This window comes from Malurus melanocephalus, unplaced genomic scaffold (assembly GCF_030028575.1).
Source record: "Malurus melanocephalus ecotype Western Australia unplaced genomic scaffold, MMel_1.1 scaffold_173, whole genome shotgun sequence".
Taxonomy (NCBI): Eukaryota; Metazoa; Chordata; class Aves; order Passeriformes; family Maluridae; genus Malurus; species Malurus melanocephalus.
The window spans coordinates 1,507,003-1,525,063 of NW_026623405.1; the positions used below are offsets into that span (position 1 = coordinate 1,507,003).

At 43.5% G+C, this 18,061-nt stretch overlaps 1 protein-coding gene across 1 annotated transcript in view; it reads left to right on the forward strand.

Moving 5' to 3' along the window:
- Nucleotides 1–17,194, forward strand: part of MAF (MAF bZIP transcription factor) — a 183,606-nt gene extending 166,412 nt beyond the window's left edge. Inside the window, exon 3 of the mRNA XM_057372538.1 lies at nt 15,753–17,194. The gene's annotated coding sequence lies outside the window, so the exon portion shown is untranslated. The remainder of the gene's footprint in view (nt 1–15,752) is intronic.
- Nucleotides 17,195–18,061: the final 867 nt, after the last annotated feature.

The window sequence follows — 18,061 nt, forward strand, 5'->3', positions numbered from 1 at the left end:
ATTCACAGAACCTTCCCTCCATCCTGCAGAGCTTTTTAGGTGAGCAAGTTCTTGTCTCGCTCTGCCAATTTACATGAGAGGAAGTGTGACAAGCGGGGACAGTCCCTACCTTGAAGTAACAGGCCACAGAAGAGAAGTTTAGCAAAAACAGGAGTCATTAATAGTCATTCCATCCTGCTCAGTGAGGCTTAATTAAAGCACTGATATGTTTTTGACTGACCTTATTTTCGTACCTGATAATCAGTAAACTCATTACCATTTTTTAAGCTCGGTTTTGAATCTAGCTAATTAGCACTCTGTGGGTCAGCATCTGAGTTTAATAAAGACAGGGAGGGAAACTCTGAGATCTGCAGATTTTGGATGCTCCCTGCAAAGGCGAGTGAGTGGTCATGGGGTAACACCATCAGCATGAGGCTGACCTGACACTGATCTGAGGGGTTTGGAGATGCTGGGAGAGCACCAGGACAGAGAGGAGTTTCCAGCTTTGACAATCAGGRCCTCAAAAACGACTCAAACATCAGCCTCCTCCAGCAGAAGCCTTTGAAGCTCTGATCTGTGCTGAGCAGATCTGGAGGAGAGCGGGGCACAGATTTCACACCTTCCCACTGCACTTGCAGGTGTGTGTGAGAAATGAATGRCAGGACAAGAAGAGCAGCAGTGGCATTTCCAGGGGGTGAAATGTGAGAAATGTGACCTGCTCTGTGCTCAGTGTGGTGCTCAGGCTGGATAAAGTTTTCTCTTGCTCCCAGCATCCTTCCACCCTGACTTCTCCTCCTGCTCTGAGCTTCCTCAGCCAGCAAAGCACTCAGTAGGAGATATCCAGGAAGGTCATAGTGCAATAAACACAGGAGACAAAGCTGTGAGMTGGGGAGTGCAAAATCAGTGCTGTTAACTGGGATTTCCAACAAGAAAATCATCAGGAGGAGAGGGGGACAGGCAGTACCAGGAAAGAGTTGAAGGGGAGCATTAAAGAGGGTCCAATCTCTTGGAGGAGGGCAAAAAGCACTGGCCACATTGGCCAGCAAGTGAGGAGTGACAGTCTGGGCCACCTGAGGTGCTCCTCTCGTGGTCACATCTGTCCTCACCATTGCCACTCTTGTCAGGAGTCACCAGCGGTTTAAACGCCGAGAAAACAAATAATTACAATACTGAGCACCTGGCTTGCACTTTGCACATTGACAGCACTGCACAGCCACCAGCTAATGAACTGAATGAGGTGTTCAATTACACAATGATTGTTAACGCTCAGTTAAAATCTACAAAACTGAGCACCAAATGGTGGAGCTGCAATTTCAGCTGCCGGCTTGCAGGCACTTCCTTCATAATCAGGGATGGTGCTTAGCAATACTTAAAACAATCCATTTCTCCTCTTCCACCAGCTTTTCCTGATGTTTGTGTGCAATGGCCTGTTCTTAAGTGAGCCTCTCCCTTTCTGGGAGCTTGTAAATCTTGTGTTGTAAGAGTCAGTGCTGTGTATGTGAGGTATGCTGGGCAGGCTGTTGATATTCTTGGATGAAGGCTCTGTTGCAAGGCTTTGCCAAACCTATGGTACACCCAGAAAAGAAAAAAAAATGGGGGGGGAGAGGCGGGGAAGTAGTAAAAAAGAAGAAAAGAAGACCATTCTGTAAAGTAACTAAATTATTCAGCAAACTGAATCTACCATAATTGAAACGTGACCAAGTCTTGACTTTTTTATAACTTAGAATTTGGCCAAACCTTCAGCACCTCCTCTATCCATGCAGACATGCAGACACGTACTTATAACAGCCACACCATCAGCTGAAAAACTAATGGCTGAAGCATGTGATAAATTGCATTTATTCTTCACCTGGGGCTGTTTCACTCTCATGTTGGCCATCCCCTTTGCCCTCCATCGCTGTGGGACGACCTCTCCTGCTCTGCTGCTCCCTGCAAGAGCTGTYCTGTGCCTTTCAACAGCCAGCCATAAATCTGCTTCCTTTTCATCCCAGCAAGATGTCAGGAGCCCTCCACCCCCAAAGGCAGAAAAATCCCATTGTTGACCAGTCCTACCCCACCGATTCCCTCTGTGCTGCAACGGTTCCCAGAATCAAGCTGAAGGGGAAGTAGCAGAACCTGCCAGGATGGAGAAAAAAAAAAAAAGATTCTGAGCTTCTAAACTTGAGCTATCAAATCTGAGGGCAGGTATAGCAAATTACCAGTACCCACTGCCTCTCAGAGAGGCATTAGCAATGTTTATGTATCCCCATTTTTGCAGAATCTGAAGGCACACAGAGCTGCATTTGGACTGAGATATCTGCATGCATCAGAGCCCTGCAAGACCTCAAAATATTGCTGCTGTAGTGAAATATTTATGGCATTTGAAGTAAGAGACYGGGTCAAAAACCTGCAGGGATCTAATCCTGGTCATGCCAGTGAATTACGGTGTGACTCTGAGCAAAAAAAAGTTTACCTTGCTTTTTTTATGGGCATTCAGCTCAYGTGACTCAAAGTGAGTTACCAGAGGACTCACCTGCAGCCCAGGTGAGCTGGCAGGGATGACAAACCTCCATCACCAGGTTTATGGCTGCCTGGCAGTCCCCAGATCTCTTCATGGTGCCCTCAGAGCAAATTCCCAGAGTCCCAACCCTACACCCTTCCAGGACACCCCCTCACAGAGCCCCTGCAGCCCCAGGCACTCTCAGGGTTTCACTGACTCCCAAAAATCAGATTTTCTTCTGACAGCAGTGGTGCCACTTTCCACACTCACCTTGCACCAGGCTTCCCACCCCAAGTCAAACAGGAGAAGGTTTCCACTCASTGATCATGAAGGGCTGCAAGGGTGCTTCACCCTCCTATGTGTACTCCCCATGATGTATAAATTTAGCTCCGGAAAATCAGTCATTAATTAGTCAAAATTGCATTAATATAATAATGGAGGTGATTTTTTTTTTCCTTTGGGCTGAGGGAATAAACAAGTCTCCTGCAAGACTCTTTTATAGAACAAAGCTATGGAAGCAGCAGAGAAGAAGGTGCTTTTAATGAAATGTGTACATTTACTTGTAAAAATGCTCTACGGCTGCATATGCTGGGTTATAAACAAAGAGCTGAAAATCTGTGTGATCAGCAAGTCTACAACTAGCTACTAATTAGGTGTATCTCATTTAGGAAAACCCACTCGGCTGCCTGAGTTTTGTTTGGGGGAGACAGGGCAGGGGAGCAGGAGAAGGTGGTGGTTGTGCTGGAGGAGCAGTGAGATGAGACAAAGCAGGTTTGGAGAAAATCTCTCTCATCCTCCATCCCTGGTGCAGACCAGACCTATTAGCATCTCTTTTAAAAGATTCTGGGTTTTGACTTTTCCCTTCTCCATCTCAGAGTTTTTCTCTGTCTGCTGGAGCAGTTTTAAGGAAAGCAGCCCTGCTCTTGTTGCTTGGGAAGAAACTGAGCGCAGTCAACCACACGTAAAGTAATCCTTAAAAAAAGAGAAGTGGTCTTCATAAATGAAACTTTCTTGGCTATGRTCATTAAACTAAATGGAAGCAAAGAGATTAATAATGGAGTAACCCAAGCAAATCAGACAACATAGCCTGTCTCCCATCCATTTCCATCCTAAGTTCATTTTGGCTCCTGCATCTGAGTCTGAGTGAGTTTTCCTGATTGATGGATGATAGCTCACATCCAGGTGTTATTATTTTTTTYCCTTCTTTTTATACTCAAAGCATTTTAGAAGGCATGCTTTTGGAAATACCCGTTGTGTGAGCYCAAAAATATATAGGTGGTTTCTAAATTGATTTTCGTAGACAGATGCTATTTCCATTTCATTTCACTTGAGAAGAAGAAGTTATCTGTACAGTTATCTTGCTAGCTGGGACAAACAAGACCAAAATATCAAAGGAAAAAAAAAAAAAAAAAAAAAAAGAGTTGATGACAATTTTATACCTTGACAAAGAGATAAAAATAAAGGCACCCACTCATCCACCAAATTCAGTGTGAGACCATGATGAGCATTGTGGCATAACCTGGAGAAGCATCTTCCCACGTGCTCAGCCCRTGAATGACCCCAGTCAGAGCCCACCCTCGCATGCCCGTGGTTAAACACACGCTGAAGAACTTTGCTGTGCAGTGTCAGCAGATGTTTTGCAGTCCTGCACCCCACTCCTTTGAACTCTGGAGGCTGCATCTGAAATCTGGATCATCCATGACCCCTTGGCTGTGTTGAGCAGCAGTGCCCAGCGCAGTCCCTGCTGTTTGGGGAAGGAGAGGTGGCTGTCAGCGACCCCCTCCAAGGGTGGGCACTGGGTCTGGGGCAGAAATATCCCACTCTTGAGCATCTCCCAGCCCTGCTGCTAAAGGCATCTGCTTTGGAGAGGGCTGCAGGGCTGSTCCCTGCTCAGCCAAGGGGTGGGAAGGCGTTCTGGGAGGTGACTCCTTGGCTGAATTCCTGCAGAAAGGATTGGACTAATGTGGCTGGAAGCACATTGCTACATCGAGGGCGTGGCACGGTTTACTGAGCCTTGGGCAGGAGTCTTTTTATTATTATTTAATTCCAAATAAACAAAATAAATAAATCTTATCAATTACATGCTAGTCTGGAAGGTGCAATGGAAAAGCAAAGATGGATGGATCATGTCACATTTTAGCCTTACAGCTGTACAGTTGCATGTTATATTTACACTGTTTCATATTTAGCTGCATCAGTTTCAGAATATTGAAATCATTTTTTAAAGATTAATAATTAAACCTAGATTTCATTATTATTATTATTATTATTATTCAGAGCATATAAATTTGCAGACCTGTTGTATTAAGCACAATACAAATGTCAGACTGTATGTAATTGTACTCACACTAATTGCACATTCTGGCACATTATGGGGTAATGATCCTTGAAGTTACCAAACAGTTCAAAGATGAAAGGCCAGGCAGTCAAAGATTTTAAAATAAAGCTCCTGATTTGTGAATTTATGGTAATGTACTAAATTTGATCTCTTCCCCTCATATAAATAACTACATATAATTTTATAATTATATAATAATTAGCCTGCAGTCCCACTGCAATCACAGAGTTATTCCATGGGTATCTGAGCCCTGGTAGGGATGGTGATACCTGGCATTGCCCCCTGCCTCCCACTCTGCATCTCTGACTTTCCTTTGGTTGCATATATGAAAATATCCTGAGTCTCTCATGTCCRTTTTGTGTTGGATTTTGCCGAGGCTCTACTTTTATCTCTGGTTGCTGGTTCTGTTTAATTGCTAGTTTGCAGATAATAGAAACACAGAGGAATATTATTMATTCATCTTCAAAGAGCTGGAAGCAGAGAGTCTGGTGGGGCACCCAGGAAGCCTTGCAGAAGRCTGAAATGGGAAGGCAGCGTTTTTATCACCTTCCTCATTCAGAAAAAGAGAGAGAGAGCAAGAAAGAGMGAGGCAGTCTGACCAGGAGCCAAAAGGAGATGATTATGTGGTTATCCAGAGGGATTCTTTCTATTACTTGAAAAATCAGAGTGCAGATTTAGAGAGACAGGTTGATGTGCTCGGGAAGATCAATGAATATGAGCRGGGCACTGATGGCATATGCTGGGGTTTAGAGGTGAGTGGCAGCTTTGGAGGCAGCGACAGGACAGGGSAGGGAGGCAGCTGCTGGTCAGTGGCATTTCCTGGGGTCTGCCCCGTTAAACAGAGCACCGTCCCCAGGGAGAGGAGGTGGCACCACGACCTTGAAGCAGCAAAGTTGAATGGGAACACAGCCATAGATGTCAGGGAGTGAAATTTCAAGAGCGAGCGAGCTCTTTGTTGGTGCTGGTGGGAAATGGTGAGGAGGGGGCTCAGCAGTGCCTGCAAAACTCAAACAGAAAACTCACCTAACCAAACATTCTCCATATCCCACAGGGTGAGAGGCTTTTCAACTGTAAATGTTTACTCACTTGGCTCTTATATTAAAACACCTTGCAAACCCTTGTCACGAGCAGTTTTGAGATCCTCCCCTGTTCTCCTCACCCCTTTTGTTTCTCCTGTCTGCAGTTCCTTCAGCACACGCACCCAGCCCGTGGTCAGGCAGCAAAAGCTCTTGGTGCTGCTTTTCAGCAGAAAAACCCTCCATCTGTTACGCATTGATAGAGAGAACTGCTGAAGATACAACAGCGAGAAATATTTTTCTTGGCAAGGAAGAAGAGGCTTGGAGAGAAAGCAAGTTAGGGACAATAAAGATAGCCAGGAACTCTGGAGCACCGACCTCCAGACGCATCCAGGGTCATCAGGGAAAGTATATCAAATGTTAACAGATTTCAGGAGCCAAGAACTAATTTTAAGGAGGACTGGAAGATATTCTTGCWAGTTCAGTCAATATTTTAAAGCAATAGTAGCAGTTTCTAACACCATGGAGCTTTTTGCCTGTTTGCTTCGCCTACTGTCTTTTGCAGAGGCATCCATATTTCCAAAATTTAGAAAGCTAAAGTCATTGATTGTTAACTTAGGGCAATCAACAAACCCAGAAAATTTATTTTGCAAATGGTTAGTGGTGTATATGAATTTCTGTCTGCATTTTATATGTGTGAGAATAGAGATATGTAAATACATATGACATATTTGCACATGTATATCCATATGTTCACAGACTGCATCTGGGAACGTGGATCTGTACAAAAGATGTTATCATGTTCACATTCAGGAGTAAGGGATCCATGTGAAAAACTGATGTGAGAAAATATTTGACTATAGTGAACAGCCAAACCAGGAGACTGACATAAAAATTAGAAATGTTTCAAAAACCAGGGGACTGCTATAAAAATTTGGAAATTAAAAGTAATCAGGTTATTGAGATGGAACAGTTGTATTTCATACTAAGTGCAGTAAATATATGGATTATTAAACCAATAAGACCAGTGAGGCAAAGACTGGCTCRTGCTCTGGATAAAAAATGATTTCTTATCATTTTTTTGTAATTTCTTCTCGTTCATGGGCATAAAACAAATATTCAGCTGACTGACTGACCAATTTGCCAGTAAAAGTTTGATGTGTAGTTCAATTGATCATCATGGATGGGTTTTTTACTCCTTTGTTTACTTTGAAGACAAATTGCTGTAGTTATTTTCTCTGTTTGTTAAAGTCTGCCTGTTTCAAGTGCTCCATATGCAATTTAMGAGTGAAATAATAACTCTTGTAGTGACTTATATCATGTTCCAAGCCCTGCTGAGCTCTCCCTGTGGCGTGTCACTCATTCCAGCAGTGCAGGAGCTCTGGGATGAGCATGGCTGGTGCCTTCAGTGGAGTCTGCAGGACCTGAGTGTGAGCACCAGTCCATACAATGCATTTTTAACTCTGTTTTGGGGCACTGAGGATGTTTTTGTATTTCAACAAACAGGCGGAAATTTTTGTTTCAACTTTTGGGATGGTTTGTCAAACCTCTGCTGCACCTCAGCCATCCACAGACACCGCCTGATGTGCTTGGGCTCTTGGTGACGAGGGTTTGCCCTGGAAATTACCTGCTATGACCCAAAGAAAGGGGTAACACACCCAGCTGGGGTGCTCCTCGAGATTATCCTACAGGAAAAAGGACAGCATTTAGCCTTTAGGTGTGGAAATCAGGGTGGACAAGTCCAGGATAAGCATGAACCGAGCAGAATGGTATAAAAGTGCTGGAAAGGGAATAAAAAAAAAGCTGTTCTCTGGTTCATCTGCCATGCTGTGAGGATGCATCCATGAGTGTGAAAATGTTGGTGAGGAGAAGCAGACTGACCTTTGTGGGCACTGACAGGGAGCCCTTTTTGCTCACCAGCACAAACCAAAGCCACGATGATGGCAGAGCACGCGGGACTCTCCGCATCGCCTGTATTTACATAAAGAAATTCCACTTCAGTTAAAGCTTCCTTGGGAATACGTGGGAGGCGGGAGGGGGGGAGCTCTTCAGCAGAGGATGCTGTCTCAGCCTTATATAAATACCTGTAGAATTGCTCAAATAGTTCATTAGTAGCTTATGAGTTTGTGTGGCTGCATTCCTCGCTGGCGCTAATTGCGAGGATGTTGGTGAGCGGAGCCACGAACAGATTCTCTGCTCTATTGCACCATTAAATGAGGTGTTACTGTGCTTGRAAAGGATCCCTTCCCAGCCACTAAAGACACCAGCTAGAGCTGACCTAGCTGGGGACAGATTTCCCTCCAAATCACAGAGAAGTACTCCTGAATATGAGATGTTAATTGTGGCAGGAATTAAGGATTAAACAGTCATGGCTTCAGGTTACTAGTGGGAACYGAAAGCAGGATTACAAAGGAAACTGGGCCATGCCCTCACAATGCTATTACCCCAGTTCTTGAATCTAAAAAACCTTAGAAACTCATCCTCAGTGACCAATAAAAACTAGTCTAAATTGTGCTTACTGAGGCCTGAGGAAAAGAGTCATAATTGTGCAGCCATAGTTTGGACACCTTTCAAGGCAGAAGATAACATCAAGGGCAAAAGAGTGAAATTCAGCCCTGATTCATGCCCTCCACAACCTTTATTAGGGCCAAAGCTCCAGCACTGACCACAACCTTATCTCTTGCCACAGCAGAGCCAGCCACTGATGCCTCAAATCCCTGCTAAAAGGGGAAATGCACTGCAGGAGCATCTCCCTTTGGGCAGAGGCACAAGTCCCTGTGTGATTCAGCCTCAAGCCTGAAATACTTGCTCATCTCAATGCCCCACAGCTCCTCCTGAAGGGCTCAGAGTGACCCCAATTCACATTCTTGGGGAAGATCCTCAGATGAGCTAAATATGGATGATGGCACCAAACCCTGTACCTAACCCCAGAATAAAAAGCCATGAGGGATGAATTTGAAAAAAAAAAAAAAAATCTGTGGATTAAATGTATGACATAGTAGCACATACTTAATAACCAATTAAAGCCATGATTTATTAGGAGCTAAATTACATTTGTATTATAAATAGAACTAGAATATACTGTTACAGAATAAAAGCAAAACATTTTAGCATTTAATATTGTAAAAGACAAAGCAATCTAATGGACCCTAAATGTTAATGGGTGTAAAGATTTACACTTTAATTGCATTTTCAAGTCATCTTATTTTACTGTGCTCTTTTTTCTGTGTACATAGAAATCAACAATGTGCTGCAACATTATACTTAGTAGCAGCAAGACTGACTTAAGGAAACCTATTATTATAGGCAAGTTCAGTTTATTATGTATAAATCCTTGCAAACATTTTAATTGAAATGAGCAGTGGACTTTCACTGACCTTGGCTGCATGTGTGTAAGACCTTCATAGCAAATTAAGCTGGTGAAAAGTGTATGTGAGAAGCCAAGAAGGGAGGGAGTGGTAACAAGACAATTCCTATATATAAAGCCAAAAAATAAACTATATTAGATATAGGGGTCTGCTTTATGCCAGGTAAATTTTTTTTAAAAAAGAACAATCCTAGGAAGTGATGAAATTTCAAATTACATCTGACTAAATTATCAATTAGTAATATTGTATTTATTAAAGTATTATCCACTATAATCCAAATTTGGGACGACATCTGAGGTTGACATTTCAGGACTGCTTTCATAGCATRTAGAAATGCTACAAACTTCCCAGAAACTGATTCTTGTGCTCATAAAATTTCTCTTCCAGTTTGTGTTACTGCTTCAAGATTCATCAGCTGAGTTACAGTTATGGCTGAATCTAACTCATATTACATTTGAAAAAATAAATGTGCACTAAAAGTAATTAAAGCATGTTGGTTCATGAATAATACACCATTTTACTACTATTTGCAGAGTATAATGAGACAAGCTACYAAATTGACAATGAATGCTCTATTATGTGATTGCCAACTGTTTTATAAGATATTGAACAGATTCATTTATTCTATCATCATGTGCATTATCAAGCTATTGCTTTTTAATAAATTAATTTCTCCCGCGTCTCCAGAGCCTTACTTTGAAATCTGGCTGAAGGCATAAACGGAATTAATTCTGTGGTCGGGGTTGAAGTGGCGRTGCCGGTGCCTCTCCAGCCCCGCAGCTGGCAGCAGAGCAGAGGGGCTTTTAATGGCCAAAAACAGTGGCCAAAAACAGGGCAAGGCTCTCTGACAGCTCTGTTTATCGGGGCTCTCCTTGCCCTTCACCCCCACGCACCGACCCGCCGTAAATTGACCCTTTAATTGCTCGGCAGCCCAAAGCCGGTGACATTGCAAAGCAGAGATTAATCCCCGGCCGGGCCATGGTGTCATTAGGGATGCGATGTGATTGCGATGTGATTGCGGGACGAGCCTCCCATCCCGGCCGGGATGGAATTGGGGATTATCCACCAGCCCTGGGCTGGGGCTGGAGCAGCACGGAAGGTCCGTGCATCCCTGGTGCTGCCGAGCTCCATCGCTCGATGGTAAACAACTCCTAATTGCGGCTGTTGACAGGACTCACCGTGTGTAACTAACCTTGCTGCAATGTTATTATTTCTGAAGGGAGCCTTTCTCCGTATTTTTAACAAAAAGTCTGACAGGTGTCATATTAAAAAACAGGGCTTAATTCTAATGCAACTATTCCCACCCGCCTTTCCCTTCTCATTTTTGTGCCTCTGTAATGCATGAATTTCTCCTGCTCATAAAGATTAAAGGCACAGCTTTGCTGGAAGGAAAATACTGGTTTGTTTGTAGTCCAGGTACATTTGAGATGGTCTCGGTACCGGCTTYCTTTCTCCTCTCTTCTCCAGCCACACTGGCTCAATGCTGGGAGAAAAGAGAGGGAGAGAAAGAAAGCTTTCCCTGGGATGAGAGGTAATTCAGGATCCATTGAAGCGAAATTTCAGGCTTCCTTTGAACMGTGACCCGCAGCCACCGTCCGGGTACGCTGTGGCCACACGGCCTGTGATGCACGGCTGACTGCTGGCCACCAGAGACCCAGCCCAGGCCAGCAGTTCACTTACAAGTTTACTCTGGATTTAAGTCAAAATGCTAAAAATGCTGGTGTTCAATCACGGCTAACTGCGTGCTCGGCAGGCAGCTCCCAGCAGACTCCGTGCTTGTAAAATCCAACACGCCACGTAAAGTTAGCGTTTAGGGAGGTGCGAGGGGTTTAGAAGACTCTTTTCTCCATCTCTCCTGCTTGGTTTTTTTTTTTTTTTTTTTTTTTTTTTTGTGATGCTGCATTTCAGGTGCTGGGGTGGCCTTGGCTTTGTCCCATCCCGCAGAGGCAGCAGCCCAAGGCGTGGAGAGCTGCACTCAGAGGCACTGCCCATTTCCATAACCTTCCTCTCAGGCTGCCTGCAGAAGGCAAAGTCCATTTTAAAGCCATCAGTTCCGTGTTGATGTGATGATCAGTCAGGACTCGCTGCTCTCTCTGCTGCCTTTGCAGAAAGCTTCCACGTTCCACACCCACCAGCATCACACGCTCTCCTCGATCCTCGCTAAGAACAGCACAAAGCTGCTCAAACTGCTGCTGTTAAAGACTAATGCCAGCCCAAGGAAAACCGTGCCTTCTTTGCCGGGAGGGATCACAGAAATCTAAAGTACAAAGCCCTTAATTTCGCCCGTGCTCACATATTGCAGGCACTGCACCAGACCTGTGCGAGGTTTCCATACAAACACGCACAGTGCAGGTCACTCTCGAAGCGYTGTGCAATGTTTGGTTTTTATAACAGTCCTTTTAGAGGAGTGAAGATAAGCAGTCAGTCTCATCAGGCATTTGGTGATCTGTTCTGCACCCACTTAAGGGGGTTGAATTTCTAGGATTCAAGAAAAAAAAATATTATTTCTTCATCTCTTTTTTTTTTTTTCCCTGCATAAGCAACTGCCCAGCAAATTGATAAGAGCCCTTTTTAATTAGCTAGTGAAGTTGTATGGGTAATGTTCCATATAAAAGGTCTATAAAACACAGCAGAATTAATAAAATGACTGCTTCTCATTTAATTCAGGTCCTCCAAAGGGATCCATATGTCTTGCTTTGGTCTGTTTGTAGTACTTCTCTCCACCACCCAGCCACGAATTGATTAAAATCACATTCCTCACTTAAAACTGGAGCCCAGTTGGTACGAGATACTGGATAGTAATTAAGGTCTGTGCACAGACACACGAACCCCCCAAAAAAAAAAAAAAAAAAAAAAAGAGTACCAAAAGGAAGCATTGTGCATCGCTTGGATTATATGCAAACACAGCTCATGTTGACAGCTACCTCTGGATGACTCCATCAGTACACACTTTATCTCCAGCTGTCCAAGTAATTTTCCCAGGATTTCGCCCCTCTTTTTCACTCCTCTCCACACAGATGGATTAGAGCAACAAACGGTTTACATGCTGCACATCATTAGCTATCCTCCCTCACTACCCAGCAGATAACAACTGGGCTCTATCATCAGGACATTCATAACACCTTGACACTTTTACAACTATGCTGTTCTCTGCCAGAGCAATCTTCTCTTTTAAAGYATGAAGCTAATTCACAAAACACCCCTTGGAAAGTACTCTGCAAACGCAACAGAGGTGGGGGAGAGAAGGAAAAGCACAGCCCAGAAAAGGCATCTAGTAAATAACGCAGTTAGGAGTGTAGGAAAAAAAAAACCTCAAGAGAAAAAAAGCACATTCTTTTTCTCCAAGATACCTTTCTATTTTCCCATTTCCTCCATCCCACAGTGAAGGGCACCAGCAAACAGCCACCCATCTGTGCTATATTTCAAAGCTTCCATGACCATGTCATCCAGGCAGCTCCCCACCATCCTGAGCAGGTCCCTGTGCCCCTGGGGATGGTCTGGCTGCTTCCCTGGGCACGGGTTTCACCAAGGAATCTCTTTGCAAAGGGACCAGCTGAAGGCTTCAGCCCCTCCTGTGTTTACTCCTCACTGTTACCAATGGCCATTCTAATTTTCCTAAACTCCAGTCTCAGAGAATCTGGACTCTAAATGATTTGTTAATAAAACAATTTTCCCTGCCTAGGCTGGGACCCTGCCTCAGAGCCCWCTCATGCTCAGACATGGGCTTATATTTAGAATAAAATGCAAACCTGCATCATCCTCTGTGTGGAAGAAAATACATTTTAGCAGCATTTTCCAARCTTCTCAGCATGCCCCCTGCCGCCCCAACCATACATTTTAATGTAYAGTACACGCTTGTTTAAAAAAGAAATACATAAGGAGAAAGAGTAATTACCRTGGCTTAAATTCAGCCCGATAAGAAGGGTTTGCACAGTCTGAGCAGCTGTTCCACTGCCATTCAGATTATGAAAATATAATCCTAGAGAACCTTGTCAAGATAAATAGAGAGCATGAAATGTATAGGCAATTTTTCCCCAGCCACATATAATGATCAATTCCAAAGCCACAAGTGATACCAAAGGACAAAATAAGATCTGTCTAGACTTTCTCACTTACAAGATATTGATCATTCCAATGGTAAACTGGTTAGTATAAGTGTGTTTGGCTTGAAAGGTCATGAGCTTAACACCTGACAAGGAGTTATTCAACCTTGATATAAGTCAAATCATTGCAGTGTTGCTGGAAAGACTTCTCGAATAAAAAGCCCTACCTGGTCTGAGAATATCTGGGATTTGTCTTCCAGATGTCAAAAAAAAAGAAAAAAAAATAAAGCAGGAAGGAAAAATTTTAAAAGCCAAGACTTGGCATGGGTTTCTGGTTCACCTTTACTTGATTTGGCATTTGGAGGTCCCAGCAGCCAGTGACTGATGGGGCAGAACAAATGGCACCTCCATTCCCCTAAAAGCTTTGGGTGGCTCTTCAATCCCAGCAAGGGATTCACTCACTCACCTACATGGATTTGAAGATACAGCGCACAAATAGAGGGTCAAAAAATCACCATTAAAACGGGAAATGTTGACTTTGGAAGGAAAGYAGAGGGGAAAGGGTCGAGCAACGCCCTGCAGCGCGTGGGTGGGAAATGCTCCGCGGCATCTCCTGCCAGCACCTCCCCTTCCCAAAGCACCAGACACAGCCCTAACCCAGCCTCCTCCTTTTTTATGGGGATAACCAGCAAGTGCTTATTAGGACTATTAGGAGCCTGATGTGAATTTGCTGGATCCTTTCCAAGAACTATAAATACCCGATCTATTTTGCTTTATTCAGTTCTTTTTGTTTTGCTGATATGATACTAGTTAAGGTTAATGGGGTTTGCTTTAATATTAGACACAGGATCACTTAACTACCTTTAATGAACACTGGAGTCAATGCATTGTGGAGTAATTCACACAGACATTGCCTCAGGTAAATCAACCGGAAAAATGTAAGCCAGTCAAATAAATAAATCTGACCGGCTGTAAATGTGCCAAATTTTACACCAAAATATATTTGAAAGCCAATGACTTAGGCACATCTAGGATATGAAAATGGAGGGTTTGGAGTCTGTTTCTTTTCAATTGCTTTTCCTTTTTTAATGTTCTCTGCACATCCCTCCTGTGCTGAAACCAAACTGAGATTGCGAGAGAAATTATTTTCACAAGTGTTTCTAATAGAAGYGAGTGCTTTACAGCTTGGTGTCTTGTTTTTTCATTTGGAAAAAGCCCTTTTTTTTATACTGGCTATCTCAACACAGGAGAGTGAGAGACAAAGAGGAGAACAGAGAGTGAAGGAAGGAAAATGGTGGGAGAAAAAAAAATAAGGAAAGGAAAAAAGAGAAACAGAGAACGAGAGAGTGATATAAAAGTAAGAAAGAAAAAAAACAGAGAGCAAGTACTTTTATTTGCATTGGAGAAAATTATGAGAGAGGGGGTAAAACACTGGTGTCCATAAATAATAACCAGAAATGAGAACAAGAAGGACAGAAACAACTCACTGAAGTTAGGGGTTAGCTTACTTCATACTAGTGCAAAACTAAAACTGTGCTAACATGAAAAGTGCTCTTACCTTGTAACACTGAAATAGAGAGTTGTATACAGAGTTAAAAAAACAGATATTCTTTGAAGGAAGGCAGGCAATATCCTTAAGTACTGAATTCTCATAAAAGCAGGCAATATTTCAGCAGTAAGGGATGTCAGGGTGTTCATTATCAGTTATTAATGTTTGCCTAAATGGAGCATAAGGCCCAGGCCTTTGGGGGAGTGCAGAGCTCCAGCATCCCTCAATTCCTGCCCSCTCTGAGCCCGGCAATGCCAAGCTCAGCCCAAAGCTCTGCTGTCCTGGGTTATACCACAGCAATKCTGGCTGTGAAAGGGAAAAATAAAGTGTGTGCAGGCTGCTGCACAGGTGACAGAAGTTAATCACTCCTTCTCCCCAGATAAACTCCAGACAACACAAGGAATTGGGCCATAGCCATCGCCTCAACATGCAAACCCTTCAATCCACGCCATGAATTTTCAGACATTGCACTCCACCAGCACTTGGTCTGCGTAGCACAGATTGGAGAGAACTTCTAGGAGACAAGAAAGGCCTTTTCTTACTCTGCAAAAGGCTGAAAAGAGATGTTGTTCCTTGTGGAACAGCCCCTTTTATTTCTTTATTCCACCAAACGTTTCAGTGCAGGATAGGGCTGCAAAGTGGAGGAAGAGGAGTGGGCAGGATTTCTCAACTCCTGGAGGCTGTTGCTACAAAGGTGGCACAGCAGGGATGAAAAAAGGCCATATATTCCATTCTGCTGCTTCAGGTGGGATTGTGGCATCAGGTAAGGAAGCAGGAGGGAGCAGCTGAGGCTGCACTTGGGCTGGAGCCTTGACTTTAACTCCTGTTCAACAGCTAATTCAATGCACTGTGATTGCAGGCAAGACAAGAAAAACCCTGGAAGGCAGACTGTTAACAATAAAGCATAAATAATATGGGGAACAAATAAACTTCTATTAACAATGTGTCCTTCTATTTATTTGTTTATATTCTGTCTACAGAAATTGTGATGCTGGACTGAGGATGGCTTAGAACAACCTTCTGGCATGAAGACAGCTACAAAGCACAAAACATAAAAAATGAACTCAGAAAGAAACAAGAAAAGAACAGCGTTTTCTTGGCATCAAGAAGCTCTTTATTTTTCCTCAAGTTTTCTTTTCTAAAAAAAAAAATGGAACTAAGACATTTGCAGAAATGAGACAAACTTTCTCTTCAGGTGACAATATTCAAGCAAGCATGTTGTTTTATTGAATTTAAATGGAAAGCAAAGACAGATTTGGAATGGKATACAGGATCAGGAGAACTGAGAAACTGTGAACTTTCAAGGGAAAAAAAAAAAAACTCCTTAAAACTGTGAACTGAGAAATGGATGGAAATACCATTTAAACCCCTGATTACACTCTGTGTGTTCTTAAGGAGACATCATCATATTTGCTAACTCGACAGTACTTAGGGAATGGTTTACAACATATCTTTTATTGTAATCTTTTAAGAAAAAGAAAAAAAAAAAACAGAAATATTTAATTAGCTGTGACTTTACCATTACTGTTCAGATGTCTTCCTGCACCTTCTTTTTCTAGACAGTGCAGATGTATTCRCAGCCAACAGTCAAGGGCAGAAAAGATTTCTTTCCTCAATAATCTTTTGATTTGCCACACCCAATAAAATCCTTGTAGGGAAAAAGAATCAACCCAACCACCATCTCCCAATCAATACCTGAAGCCTAACAGACAGTAATTATCAAAATAAGGAGGAAATCCCTTATTGGGCTACGTACCTACCCATTAATCAAAACAACAGAAATTATCTGCAGCGTTGCTTTTCTAAAATAAGACAAAAGATGCCTCCTTGGGTTACACTTTGAACAGGCTATAATCAAAAGAAAGACAACYGACACCAAACTAAGCCCCAGGAAGCCGCATTGTCCCTTTAACCCGCAGTATTCCCCACCTCCCATTAGTACTTAACGTTTTTCACTATGTTGTGACTGCCACTATTCCGTTGAACACTGGTTAATCTGTATCTGAGGTACACGGAAACCCTCTGGATGATAAGATTGGACAGGTTCCAGCCTTGGCACTATCGGAACTGGCGCGTTTCGATCCTCGCAGGAGCTCCACGCTATTTTTCCCGGGTGGCAGCTCTCCTGGAGCAGCCTGTGGCTCAGCTCCCAGAGGGCTGTGGCYGTGGTGTCACCCTGTGCCTCCTGCGAGGGCAGGCAGCGGCAGCAGTTGTTGAAGTACATCCCKCCCAGGCCCTCCAGCTCCGCCGCCACCGCGCAGTACACCGTCGTGGCAGCGCCTTGTTGCTGGAAACGAACAGAAAAACAAAAAAAAAAAGAGAGAGAGAGAGACAAAATAAGCAAAATTATATGAATATATAGAGAGATATTTTAGCGTTTATTATTATCGTGGTAATTTCGACCGCAGCACTTTGAAGCTCCGTCTCGTGCGAGCACTGTTGGAGTCTCCGTGACCCACCTGGTGCAGCCCTGCTGAAGGCACTGCCTCCTGGACACTTATTTACAAACCATTTTCCATTTATTTCTTTTCCTTCCCTCTCTGAGCAAAACAAAAGACAATCCTGAAACACAGCCCCAGCCCCAGGTTTTTGCCACTTTTCAGTAAAAACCTGGWCTGGTGGTAGAAGCAGGGGCTGCCCAGGCGGTGTTTGACACCACAACAGTTGAGCCAGGTTTAAAAGCAGCACCTCAAAACCTCCCTTTGCATCACAGAAATAACTGACTGTATGCCCAGGCATCCCCACCCRCAGCACAGCCTGATAGATGGGCTTGGTTTGTTTGGGTTTTCCAAACCTCTTGTGCAAAATTAACCTGGGCACTCCAATTAAGCCCTATCATGCAAAGTGCAGTTGGGATGGGTGCCAAGCCTGCCCGTGGATCCTGGATCCACAGTGTCACCGTGGCAGTTGTCACTGCTGCCGTGTGAGGGGGTTTGWCTGCTTTTGTAGACACGAGGCTTGCCAGTGCCAGTTCTGTGACAACCATTTCTCATGTCTTATAATGATTTAAGAAATTGAGACGGTAGATTAGAGGTTTTTGTGGATCAGAAGGGATTTTTTTTAAAAAATTTTCTTCCTTTCTCTTTTTTTTTCCTTCCCCTTTCTTGTTTTTTTCTTTTTAAATACCAAGTGAACTTATGTTGGAATGGGAAGAATGAGTTTCTCCAAATTTTCCCAACAGAAACCTGCAAATGGAGGCCACAGGGCTGGGGCAAGCACCCTGGCGTGGGCAGTGGACTATTCCCTGGCACAGACTAAAAGAACAGTGCCAGAACAGCTGGAGAGAGGG